At 40.3% G+C, this 14,241-nt stretch overlaps 1 protein-coding gene and 1 long non-coding RNA gene across 3 annotated transcripts in view; one reads left to right on the top strand and one right to left on the bottom strand.

The window, feature by feature from the left end:
* MRPL13 (mitochondrial ribosomal protein L13) overlaps window positions 1-14,241 on the bottom strand; it is a gene marked incomplete at its 3' end in the record, with an annotated part of 34,573 nt that overhangs the window by 445 nt on the left and 19,887 nt on the right. The gene's annotated exons all lie outside the window — the stretch shown is intronic.
* LOC310895617 lies at window positions 241-13,721 on the top strand. 2 transcript variants are annotated; one of them, XR_014580799.1, is made up of 3 exons: window positions 241-7,423; window positions 8,481-8,591; window positions 10,349-13,721. It is a non-coding gene; the product is annotated as an uncharacterized lncRNA (long non-coding RNA). The 2 variants fall into 2 exon arrangements; XR_014580800.1 differs by having other exon boundaries at window positions 249-7,337.

Genomic DNA, 14,241 nt, shown 5'->3' with positions numbered 1-14,241 from the left:
AAGACTGAACAGATCACGAAGTAAGACCTCTATGAATGTACAGATGACATGGCCAGTTGGTCAAGGTGTTTCTTACAACCCACTGCGCTACTTCCCTATGCAAAGCAAATGCCCCTTGGGCTGAATGCAGTCTCAAAATAACTTTAAACACTTAATAATTTGTCTCCACTTAAATATTTATATAATATATATATTATATATAATATATATACTACATGTATATTATATTATATATATATACACACACACACATATATATATGTAATCTGTGCACAAGGTTTCAAGTTTTAAGGTAACAGCCCAACCACAACACTAGCAGAATAATTAAAATTGATGACAAAGAAAAATCTACTTTGGATCTTAAAGGTTCTGCAAGCCCTTCTTGAATGAGAAATGTGGAAAACATTTGAGCAACAGACTGCTGCTTGTAATCCTCTGCAATTTCCTCTCCAAGTGTGTGTCCCTCTCTCTGCCTCCCATACATCCACTGGCCGTAGAAACCACGTTGTGCCTACAAGGCACAGGATCAGGCCAGATTATGATTTTTGTAGGAATATTGAGTTTTAGGGCAGGCTGGGAGTCCCTACCCTTCACAGATCCTGGAGAAAAGCTGGGGCTCTGCCCTAACTCAGTAGCTTACAACAGAGACCGGTGCAGGCTGATGGCCTCTGACGTGCCCTGGATGCGCACCGCGGGTGCACAGCACCGAGCTGCTCGTCGCAGCACACACACAGCCTGCAGTGATACAATCTGCTGTCATACGGCAGCTGTGTGCTCTTGGCTCTTCGAATCGCTCCTCTCAGATACAAATTAAAAAAGGCAGATGTGAGCAGAGCCTCGCTAGAGCTACATGAGACGCAATAGCAAGTTCTGTAGACATGTAATGGGATACTGCATTGGTGGCTTTTCTGTGAAGTTGAATGAAAACTAAGTCTGGACTACAGGAGAAACTGCCATCAGCAACAGTGATCCAAACTAACTTTACACCGGTGATAAATTTTACTACTAATTCTGTTGATCAATGCAAATTAAAACCAGATAGCAATGGAATCTGGGAGCTTCTTTTGGAGACAGAATTTAGACTGCTGCTGAGAAGCCATACAAAAATCTCCTAATACTTAATGAGTCATTGAAATCCTGTGCTGCAGATCTAGCATTTTTCAGACAATAGAATGGTAGAATATCCTGAGTTGGAAGGGACCCACAGGGATCATCGAATCCAGCTCCTGGCTCCACACAGGACTACCTATGAAATCAGACCGTGTGTCTGAGAGCGTTGTCCAAACACTTCTTGTACTCTGGCAGGCTCGGTGCCATGACCACTGCCCTGGGGAGCCTGTCCCAGTGCCCGACCACCCTCTGGGTGCAGAACCTTTCCCTAACCCCCAGCCTGACCCTCCCCTGTCCCAGCTCCATGCCGTTCCCTCAGGTCCTGTCGCTGTCCCCAGAGAGCAGAGCTCAGCGCCTGCCCCTCCGCTCCCCTCATGAGGGAGCTGCAGGCCGCCATGAGGCCTCCCCTCAGCCTCCTACAGTCTGGTACCCTCTGCTGCTCCTCATAAGCCATTCCCTCTGGTCCTTTCACCATCTTTGGTGACCTTTGGAGGCATTCTGATATTTTTTTTATCCTTTTTATCTTGTGGAGCCCCAAACTACACATGCTACAATACAGAACTACACATTGACAGGCCGCAACAATGCTGAGCATAGAGGAACAAGCACTCCTGTCAGGTGGCTAGCAATGCCGTGTTTAATGCACCCCATAGAATCATTCAGGTTGGAAAAGGCCTTTAAGATCATCAAGTCCAACCACCACCTAGCACTACAAGTCCACCACCAAACCATGTCCCTAAGTGCCACATCCACACCTCTTTCAGATACCTCCAGGGATAGCAACCCACGACCTTCCCGGGCAGCCCGCTGCAATCCTTGGCCATCCTCTGCATGAAGAAATTCTTCCCAATATCCAATCAAAACCCCTCCTGCTGCAACTTGGGGCTGTTGCCTCATGTCCTATCATTCGTCTTTTCTTTGAGAGAAGAGACCAACACTCTCCTTGCTACAACCTTCCTTCAGGTAGCCGTAGGACGAGGTCTGCCTTCAGCCTGCTTTTCTCCAGACGAAACAACCCCAGTTCCCTCAGCCACTCCTCATATATCTTGTTTTCTGGTCCTTCACCAGCTTTGCTGCTCTCCTCTGAACGCATTCAGCAGCTCAATGTCTTTCTTGTAGTGCGGGCCCCAAACTGAAGGCAGTGCTCAAGGTGAGGTCCCACCAGAGCCAAGCACAGAGGGACAATCCCGTCCCTGGCCCTGCTGGCTGTGCTGTTTCTGGTGCAGGCCAGGATGCCACTGGAATTCACACCGGAATTCAGTTTGTGCAATTTCAAGTGCATCACAGGAAATCTGCTGATCATATGAATTTTAAAGAGAAAAAATAGAACGACTTTGCAGTATGGAAACCACCTTGTCTTTAAAGAATCACAGAACTCCAGTATTTCCTAGAATCCTGGATGTCAGTCCACAAAAACACTCCACCTTTTGTTAATCCCTGCATGCCAGAATATACATTTCACTACATAACACACAAGTTAGCGGTGTATTAGGAGAGTGGGAATTTGAAAAATCCTCAGCAGTGACTTAAAAGTTTTATCACTGCATCCATCCTAGACAGGTAAACAAATACTGAAGGATTTTAGAGACCCTGCATGGTAAAGACATCATTGCCTTGCAGCTTATATTTATCACTCTGTTTTAGAGTCCTCCTATTTGTAATTTTTCTTTGACTGGCACATCTAAAACTTTAATCTGGAGTTACACTGGAGTGCTGCGGAGCTCGGGATCTCACAGTACTTTTTTCTGGGGTGAAAATCCTTTTTTTCTTGCTTGCAATCTGTATTTCAACCCTAATGCTTGCCTTAAAGTTAAATGCATAAAACACTGGCCTCAGTTTGCAGCCTTACAAAGTTAATGAAGCTTAAAGGCTGAATCCTCTACACTGAAACACTTGTGTGAACAAATATAAGAGTTTTTAAACCCTTTTCTAATGTCACAGCAGGCTTTTATGCCAACTGGTACTTGACATTTGGAGGCCACAATCTCTGTTTTTAAAGAGTCATTGGCACTAGAAAAGCTACTCCTTGAAAAACACAGTGTTTGGTAAAAGTGTTATAAATACTGTCAAAGGAAGAATATGAACCCACAAAAACCTTGTCCACTCAGAGAGAATTATGAACCACTCGTGAAAAACAACGGGTAACTGCTCATTGATAAAGTGCATAAATCTATGCAAGAGTGTTGCTCTTGGATGGCCGTGCTCTCATGCTTCCTCAGCAAAGCACTGAAATCATGCATCTGGACAAAGGAAATGGCATCTCCTTGAAGAGATGCCTTGGAAATTCACCCATACTCGAGCTTTCACTTGTAGCATTCTTGGAAAAAATTGCTTGCTGTACATTGACAGCAGACTCCAAAGAAAGGGGGATAACAGGAGGCAGCATGTGTGAAGTAGCATCTCTGAAATCAATGCTGAAAGACAAAGTACTATGGGTTCACCGAAAATATGCAACACTAGGCTGTGCAGCGGATGCCTGCCAGTGAAACATCAAAAAAAAATTGTCTCACTAACATCTTATACTGCACATAAACATCCAGACAGTCCAAAAAATTCTAGGCAAAATAGCAACTAATGTCCAATAATGCCATGCATCTCAGTGCTCCTCTCTCCACAAATACTTCACAGTTTAGAAAATGAAAACCTGTCCCCAAGGTTTGATTACAGATTTTAAATCTCTTACACTACCCAATCATTTTTCCATTCTCACAGCTAACAGAAGAGGCATACAGTTGATGTAAAGCTCTGGCTATCCAGTCACTGAGCCTTATAAAATAGGTAAACCTGCCTACTTGTGTAATTCAGAGGCTCAGATTTTGCCATAGAAAACAGAAGGTTCCCAGGGGTCCCCACTGTAACAGGTAGCACTTGCTTCTTCCCCAAACTCTTCAGAGTTGAGGTAAGCCACATAAACCTTGTCTTTTCATATGCACGTCAGCCCTACGCTCTTGAACACTGAAGAAATCAAATATACCAAGAAAGGTTTCCCATTTACAAGGAAACTGTTCTGTTCTGTAACCCACATCAAGTAGTAAGTCAAGCAAAATCATAGATCACAGGCTAAGGTTTTTGTGGGAGGCGTCTGGCCTGGTTAAGTCTATTCTATAATCTGATTTCTCTTACACACGCATATCATACATCTTTGTAAACCAACAGCCTACAAAGCTTCTCAACCCTAATAAGTCAGTTTTTAGAGTCTTACATTCACCTTTATTTTGAAAAAGACTTGTTATTCTTATTTTTTACACAATGATAGCTGTTCATGATAATAGTTTCAGCAAGTGTTAATCTACTCTACAATATACAGAGACACAGTGCAATATCAAGAGTCAATGTCCAGGAATTAAAAAAAAATCTGAAAATAAGTCTCATTATTTACCAAAACAAGCCAAATGTCTCCTTAAAACATCAAAATCACAGCTACATGCACCTACAATTTGTGTCTTTTCAGCCGCCACCATAACTGTTGCACCAGAGAAGCTCTATCACTGACAGCAGTATGCGGCTGTTGTATATGCTACATAAATCACCTAAGTGTAAAAAATAAATAAATAAAAGGCACAATGCCATGTCACATTTCTCTAATTCATCCACTAGACTGTGGTCTTGTAACACTGCAAGTTCATGATTCTGTAGGAAGCAGACTAAAACGTAGTGCAGTATTCACTCAGAAAAGAGGTTATTATTAAGAGGTATGTAAGAGAAGACAACTGATGGTGGATTAACAGGGTAGTATAGTATTGCTTTCAAAATGAAAAGTAGTAAAATAAAGGAAAAATCCTTTAAAGTATTACATCATTCTCTCAAAAAGAACTTGAGATTACAAAATGTAAGTTCTCAACTTCCTGATCTGCCTGTTTATAACTTATTCAAGGTATCTACAGATTCTGAATAAAACATTAATAGGAAAATGGCAGGAAGTCAATTACACCCCAGCTAGAAACTGTTTTCACTATGCCGGTTAGCTGTCTCCAAGAGAAGAATTTGTCAACTACCCATGGCCCATGAAGACCCTATACGCAGCCTACAGAATTACATGTGCAGCAGGGCAGAGGAACAGAAGTGGTTTATAAAAATTAAGGGTTTGTTTCATTTTTTGAAGATAAAGGACCTGAACACCCTACATAGCTTTGTAAATCTATATATTCTTTTCATATCTGGTTTTTCTTTTTCTGAATTAAATGGAATCCATGGGCTAACTGTGAACTGTGCATAAAGGATAACAAGTCCTTGTGTGAGCAAATTGTTAAAGGTTGGATCTACAACACTCAGGACAGAATGTTCAAAGTCGGTGGAATTAAGAAAAAATATTTAACCTTAGATTATTTAAGAATTTAATTACTTTAAACTTTCAGAAATAGTGCACTATACAAAAGGGATTTCAAAGACACCTTATACATCAAGGTTACTTTTAGTGATAAAAACCAGCAATAGAGCAATTAGAAAAATCTCACAAACACAAAACTGATTTACTCTCTCTCAAAAGATGAATTGGAAGGGGTAATTCAGGTGTGCAAATGCTTCAGATACCACTCACCTATACATAGCTTTAATCTGGTCTGCCCTAATACAGTAAGAATCGCTTTTCAGACAAAAACCTAACAGTGTGTGAAATCTGCCTGGACACTGAAGAGAGAATTCCCGATGGCAAGCTTTAGCCTAAGGAGGTAAGCCACTTCAAGTCACCTTGAAAGTCAGTGAAGAGAGGCAGGGCTTCCCCAAAGTTCTTTAAGTAAAGATCCATTTATTTTTCCCAAAGAGTACCCTAAGAACTCCCATGAACTCCAACGTAGGCCTGTTCATGGGCTGCACAAAACAAGGTTAGCGTTATCAAGGCCAGTTCCCTGGTGCTCTTTATACCATTGCTGCACAAGCAGAATGGGAAGGCAGAAGTAATAGATGATACTCAACAGTCTTCTTGCCCAAAGAAATGCCCACGAAGCTGTGAGCCCAGTCTCTTAACATGGCAAGCTAACCAGCAGTACAAAGAAACCTGTTTGTTGCAACTCTGATGAGACACCCCCACCCCCACCCCGCAAAAACAACAAAAATTCAATATTCTTCAATAAGACGTGGTATTTTTCTTGTCAAAAGGGACAAAACAAAGACCCTTTCCAAAAGTTAAATGTGTTCAACTTCCAACTCCCGTAGCGAACATTTATTTCCATCAAGCCCGAGCAGACTGGTCACACAGTTCCATCTTTATTAAATCCTTGTCAGCACATTCCAGGAAAGAGGTTTCCCTTTGCCTAGCAATGTTTTGAGGAGCTAAAACATCCCCAGGAAAAAAATAAGGGGGGGTGGGGTACTGCTCTGTTTGTGAAAGCCAGATCTAAGTACTCACCGGCCTATGTTATACTGGAACTGTCTCAATTTCAAAAATATACAGGCAGCCAACTTCCTAGTCCCATACCTAGCTGAAAACTTTGTAAGACAGTCCTCACAGCAGACAGATGAAAAATAGCATTACTCACCTTAGAGAAATAAGGTTAAGACTCTACTGTAATACAAGATGTTACCTGCTTTATACGTAAACTAGTTATTTTGCAATCCTTTACAGTATTTTGATTTTCAGAAAATCTTTTTAAAAATATTTAATCTCCATTTTTAATCATTTAGAATACTTCTTCAAAACTACGTATTTCAACCTGAATTACTATGTTTCTTTGAGCTTTTAAATGCACTGGTAACAATTTATAATAGATGTTGCTTGTCCTTTTGGGAGAGAAAGTAGTTACCTGTTTTTTCAACCACATGCTGATGATAAAATACCTTCTGACAACGTAACATGATTTTCTTTCAAACTCAAAAAAAAAAGGATGCTCACCTCTCCGTAAACAATCTCAATTCCAAAATAGTTTTATGTTGTACTTCAAAAAAAAATTACAAAGTCAAATTTCACAGAGTCTTTACAGTCATTCATGCAATTGCAAGCATGTATTTGTGATTCCTAATTAGTATTTTCGAGGCAGCCTCTGCTAAGGAATAAGGTTGTCAATACTGCAGGAGTGACCTGCCAATAACTGCTCTTGACTCAGCAACAACGCACACCTGGTTGGGAAGCTTTGAAGATCTCAAATTGCATTTTTCTCTTCACCTGCAGGCGATTATCTCAACACTGGGGAATGTGACCCAGAGAGAAGGTGCTCCCTGCGCTTTCCGCAATCTCACCGACAATAAGAATGACTGTTCAGAAAGGACTGAACCTCGCTTCAGCCCCGTAAAAGGTCAGTGCCTCACAGTTACCTAACGCTGCACGCTAATCAACTGTCACTAAGATGAAAGCAGTGGTACGAGAGCAGAGGTTGAAAAGGTTAGTTGTATGTTCGAATTTTGGTAAGACTTCATTGCTTCTGGGGATGAGAAAAAGCACTCCAGATGTACTGAAAAACAACATAAAAACTAATAACCAGCCTGTACTAAAGGCACCTCCATCTCTGCCATTTACAGTCTAGGCAGTGCTAAGTATTACTTATAACTTGAAAAATCTCATGTCTGGTAGGATTCCCCATTTAAACCGGTTATCTATCAGAAAATAATCAGTTGTAACTCGAAGTTATCAAAATGTGTTAAGATTAACTGTTGCCAGAGGATTTTAGGTCTCTGGCTTCTATGATGGGTTTTTCCATTGGCTCATTTCCTTTTTCTCTCTCTCTCTCTCTCTCTCTCTTTTTTTTTTTGTCGTTACTAAAATCTACCTGCTTCCTGCAAAAAAGTGGAAAGCTCCCCAGCCAGCTAAGCGATCCTTCACCCTTCAGGATGGCTGCAGTTTTACAGCAGCTCTGCACGATTTCCCTATACAGATTACAAGAATTATCAGAACAGGGATAAAATCTCTCCGAACTTGTGAGCTTTACAGTTTTTTCAGGCAAACAAATGTAATTTATTTAGTGTTGAAGTGCTTCAAAATCTGCTAAGTAGTTAACCAAAAATGGCTCATACACGCAGGGTCTCTGAGTTTATAAGCAGCACGTTTTCTAAGAGCTAGGGGAAGACCAATTAGTGAAAAGATCTGGCGGGTAGATCACGCCACTTAGTGTCTAGTCTTCAGCCAACCCTTGATCCGCTCACTCTGAGACAGCAGACACACCAGGCCTGTGAAGTCCTCCATATTTAGGGAAATCAGTCACAGGAACGTGGCATTAGTGCTAGCTGATGACAGGCAGCTGCACACCCAAGAGAATTTCTGCCTTACCTCTCGTGTCCCTTAATAATGACAATACTGTATAGGTGTTTCTTTAGCCTCCCCTGGTGCTAAAAGGCTATAATCGATTTGGTTTTGAATAAAACTGTTGTTTCACAGTAAAAACAGAAGAAAATTGGTGGCCTATCTTTTAAATATCTTAAGATTCATATTTTTTTTTTAATAGACAACCTTAAAGGACAGACCTCAACGCAGAGCCAAAATTTACTCGAAAACCAGAGGAATATGTAGTTTGCAGGTACACTTAGCAAGTTGTGCCAAAGTAAACAGCTATAAGGTAAGTGCACAACTGCTAAAGGGAATTTCTGCACACATTTCATCTGTTTGACTAATCACACTAGTAAATCAAACCCCACGGATTAGATGTGGCTATCATTCTCTCTCAAAATAAATTATGTAGTTACACTCAAACATCAACTGAGTGTGCAGCTGGGGGGAGTGGAATTGTTTGCCTGCTCAAGATGTACCTACTAGCCCAGAGTTGCTCTATGCCTCTGGTAAAATAATCAGGGAAACCACCAATGGTATTTGAACTATCATTAAATTCCCAATACACACTTTGACCTATTCTAAACCATGAACTTCATGCTCTGTTTGGGGTCAGAATAACCTTTTCCGTATTGGCTTAGTCCTCACACAGACTATGAGCTGAGTTAATAAGCATTTTTCCAAATATAGCTAATTTTACTTAGAGATCTGGTAATCAGCTACAGTAACAGAGGCTGCACTTAATAACAGAGTAAGTAAAGGTGGCTTTTTTGGTACTGTTACGTCAACTATAGTGACTAACCCCTCCGTGCATATACAAAATTTAAGATAAATCCTTGGTGCTCCTCAACTTCAGCTCAGTGGTTTTCTACGTAGAACTTGCCTTTGTTTTGATTTTTAAGAAGTATACGTAAATCGAGTTATTTGACCCAATGCTAATATGTATTTAGGTAATCTTAGCGAGATTAGGAACGGTTTAATTAAAATTTAAAATAAACTGGTTACAATGCCAGTTTCCCTAAAAACCAATTAAGCAAAACTGAACTAAGCTACCTAAATGCCACTGATCCCAGATTTTGACCTGGATTATAAGAATTCTGTTTGCAAAATGGTATAAATTAAATCCATGCAATGTACACGTAAACTTCATCTTAGCAAGATGATGCTTTTTGCAAGTGAAAGTGTTTTCTTTAAAAATATATTCTGCTTAAAACTGTAGGGCTGTAGAAGGAACAGCACTGTACACTTGGCTTTGTCCAGAGAATTACGTTATTCTTCAAATAAACAGAGAAGTGGGTAAAGGAACGATGAAATGCTTTCCAGACTTTCTGTCACCACCAGAAGTGAAAAAAGCAAATATATTTAGACATCTATAAAAGAGTAATTAAAAAAATTCTAATTCCATTTTCATCTGGGCAAGTAGTTCAACAGTATCATATACAACTGTTCTCATACTGCTTGTCAAATTTCCATTAATTTAGTTTCTACTTTTTTTCATATATGAGATCAACAGATTTTAGGGGGAAGGGGAAAGTAGCTTTAGAACTTTCTTTTTGAAAGCCTCTTCAGAGAGCTGAAGCGAAACTTCAGTTACCCGTTTATTAAGTCTCTTACCTTCACCTCTACTTTTAGCCACGATGTAAGCTGCTCTCAAGTAAAGGGTAAGAGAATCAGTAGCATCAGCTATTTTATACATGTTAGAGAAAAGCCAGTAATTAATTTTAACAGGCTGAACACTCTAAATATGGATTTGTCAGATTTGTAGGATGATTAAGCTACTGACCCTTCTCAATCAGTATCCAGTTGCCCTCTGCAGTTAAAACCTAACGTAGAGGGGAGCAATTTTCTTCTCAATTTTCTAAGTGTGTGGCTTTTTGTCCACGGGAATTTAGATCCTGCTCTGGTAGCCTGAAATATGAGATGTGGTTACCTTCAGCCTTCTGCTAAGCAACAAAAAATTGTGGGATATTTTTATGCCCTTACTATAAAAAAAATAAAGTTACCAGTGATAATTCTCAAATTTTAATGGGGTTTAATGATTTACAGCTAGTTACTGGAATTCCTACCGAGAACCAAAAAAGCCACCGAAAATGAACTTCCAGAGGGATTCCTCAAAGAGTACATTGGAACAGGACTGGGCTATATTGGCAGGATAGCTTTTTCCTCATCTATCCAGTTTCTGTTTTTAGGAAAAACTAAGCCTGGCTCAAGTCTTTCACAGAAGTTTGTATTGGCCATCGCAGCTCTGATCACTGAAACTTGCCAACCCTGCTCTTTGAGAGATGAGCACTCAAGCCGAAGGGGCAGTACTTGTTCCTGTTACACAAACACCCAAGGTGAGAAGAAAAGCACTAGCATGCGAGGCACTGCACACACCAACTGCAGGCACAGCAGTTTGGATGAACTACGAAAATGGCTGGAAGAACACGTTTAGAAACCTGAGAGGGTCCTTACTAAAGTAGCTCAAGACCTCACCATCTTTGGAGGTCTTCACTGAGCTTCTTCAGACACTTGGAGTAACAACCCCCCCATTTTTTTCATATACCATACCTTATATTTATTTCACTGTAGAACAAAAAATATTTTACAGACTTGGTATTAAATGCAAGTTACAATGTTTGTGACATAGCACGCCACTGGAGATGCTCCAAGTATTATTTGTGTATCTAAAATAACGCAAGGTGTTTTGCAGTGTTGGCTTCCTGCAAAGTTATCTGAGGAAATTGACAAAGAACTCCATAAATTAAAACTGCAAGCACCATATAACCTTCATAACATCATTTCAGCCACATAGCCAGGATATCTCTGGCTTCCTCTTCAGATCTTATTACCCAAATGATTTCTTGGATGTAGAGACTACAGATAGGAACTTTGACCAGATATTGTACAACTGGGCAAGGTAACTATTGTTGCAGTTACCTTGTAAGACAGCAAATAGAAGGAGCAACCGTGGCTGAGAAGATCTGTTAATGTGAGAGCCTTTCTGTCTACCAATGCCTACAAATCTACTCGCTAGGAACATCAACAGTAGACTTCAGTTGCCCAGGGTTGGCAAGGCTGGCTTTGAGGAAGACAAAGCCAGGGAAGAACTGCGGATGGAAGTTATGACCACCATATCATTGGCACAGAATGTGTAATAGGGGTCACAGAGACATCCGCCATTCCTAGGTGTCCCAACCGGCTTGTGTTTCATCATCTACAAACATTTCTTCCCCAGAACATGACATTTTTCTGCTTTCAAAGCCACGGAGTGCTGCTAGTGAATGAACAAGAACCTGTGTGCCATGCCACACTGATCAGCATATGGGTGACATTCAGTGTCAAAACTGGGACTGTGCCCAGCCCACACTGCTCTGCTGAAACGAATTTATGGCTTCACATCAGGCTCTGCAACCCCCTGCCTAGAAGCAGGCTGTACAGAAGGGGGCCAGGAATCAGGCAAGTTACTCAAAAATAAACATTAAGAAGGTGTTTGGTTTTCTTAAACCAAGTTTCAGAGTTTACAATACCTCAAGTTTTAAAAATGTCAAAAGCCTTCAAGGACTTCTTTTCCAGAAAGACAAGTGAGAGGCTGTCTGGCCCGGAGCGAGGTCCACGGAGAGCTCCTATAAAGCCTGGCAGTAGAACAGGCACTCAGTATGCACACCAGCAACAGCCTCAGAGCTCTCCTGGAAGTCAGAATGCTCCGCTTCCTTAAGGGAAACTCTTAGGAGTGTATCCATCTAGCTAGAACAACACAGAAGTCTTCTATATATTTGGTAACATTTTTGTCCAAGTGATTTTAAAAGACTTCTTCAAAAATAAATTTCCTGCCTTCAGAAGTTTACTGTCTGAAAACTTATCTATACAGTCGGGTAAACAACTTTTAGATGGCATTTAACGGGAAAATTTACACATAAATCTGACGTATTCCTGCCTTTAGAAGACAGGTATGAAACGTAACTGTTTGTTTAGTCATACACGATTGGTGAATTTTGTGATGACTTCTGTTTAAAGCTCATTAAAAACCATCTGATCTAAAACCTCAAACACCTTTGCAATAATGGTTCATTCACGGTAAGAACCTGCAAAAAAAAAAAAATAAGACTCAGTCAAAGGAACAGGTTTTTGATCTTTCTCCCCTTTAAATCTGTCTGGAAAGACACAGTTTCACTTCCCTGCATCTACAAGGTTTTTCACCACTGTTATTTCAGACCTCTCTCCATCAAAGATCTAAGATGGCAGCTCTGCACAATTTGGGAAGCCAACTGGTTTGGGTTAAGGCTAAAAGGAACGAATGCTCAAATAAAATCCCTCTCACTGGAAATATTCAGAAATTTAACTCCCTGTTTTCATGGAGCAGAAGCCAGCCTGTTGTCCCATCATGAACTGTGTGGTGGTGGAAGGAGAGGCGATGGGAAGGCTGTCCACTCTGAAAAACACAAACTGTTCGCTACGTTTCCACACTGGACCCGTGCTTTCCTTAAAAGCCATTTCTCCATTTTAGTGCTGAACTTGGATATTGTATATTTGTCTACAGTGTCAGTCTCCAATTACAGAAAAATACCTTTAACAACCATCTGTAGCAAGACATTTTAATAAAAATGCAGGTAGAAAGTCCAATGAAACCATGAGCAGCACTGAGCATGTTCTCTTCCCATTCAGAACGAAAATTATTTACGTTTCACTTCAGATTAAATAGAAAAAGGCTCCTTTCTTCCTAACACTAGCAACTTCTTCCGATGCACTGAATTTGTATTTGTTTCCTATTATCTTACGACTTTTATATTCAGTAGGGTACATTTTGGGGGAATAAATTTTAACATAAAACCTTAAACATTTATTTTCTTGTCATAATTGTACTTTCCCTTATATCCTTAAATACTTTTCATCTAGCTATGGTTTTAATTTGATCTTTTCCACTAAAGGATATAACTATTTTTAAGAGGATAATATCAACTAAATCTTTTTCTTCTAGGAAAAAAAAAAGGGCGTGACACAAAGAATCTCCCTCTCCTTATTTTTAATCACTCTCCTAGGAATTTCATTCTCTTGAACCTCTGCCCTTTGTCAAACAGTGGCTGGATCAGAAATTCACGAAGGATAGGAAGAAAAATCACATAAGGCAGGGAGACTTATTAAAACCATCTGAAAAAAAAGTACAGTTTTTACGAATCCTTGATATTCTGGTTAATCTCAGGTACTGCTCTTACTGATTGGAAGCTACCAGTGAGCTCTGCAGAAGCTCACCGACCGAAGCACACAGCAGTAAACGTACAGCCCCTACGTATCCCAAATGCAGTTCAAGTACAGGACACAGAGAACAAGAGAAGGCTATTTATTCATCTTCGTGCTGTGTGCTCACACCCACACTTCTAAGACTCTGTTAGAGAGTTACAAATGAAAAGCTGAATAGGCCTAACACTCCTGGTAGCCCATACTTTGGGTTTTTTAACCACAGATTATTAAAATATTACTCTACTATCTATGTTTGTATACTTTCATAAAAGATAGAGCACCATATAACAATTTGCATCACAAGGTACTGCAAATCCCCTACTCAAAGCAGGACTAACTTCAGCATCGTATCAGGTTGCTCAGAACCTGCACAGCCAAGTTCTGAGCACCTCCGAGGCTGGAGATTCCCCATTCTCTCAGTGCAGCCCGGCAGCTGGGAAAGAATAAAATCACTCAGAACCTGAAGAGAAAGTCAGTTTTGCAGTCTAAGATACAGGTGTGTTACTGCAACATTTGGATTTCAAGGCCTGTCAGTGTTTGAGAACAGCTTTTAAAAAAAACAAAAACAAACAAACCAATGTTCCCTTTTAAAACCCTTCTGAAACAATTTTGACATTGTTTCTCAGTACATCACAAACTGTAGAGCATCCCATTTATACAATCTTATTCAATCTCTTCTCTTTCATTTGTTGTACAAAGCTGCCTACAGTATTTGGTCTGGT

The sequence above is a fragment of the Anser anser genome (assembly GCF_964211835.1).
Source record: "Anser anser genome assembly, chromosome: 2".
In the NCBI taxonomy this organism is placed as follows: Eukaryota; Metazoa; Chordata; class Aves; order Anseriformes; family Anatidae; genus Anser; species Anser anser.
This window is presented reverse-complemented; position numbering and strand designations above follow the sequence as displayed.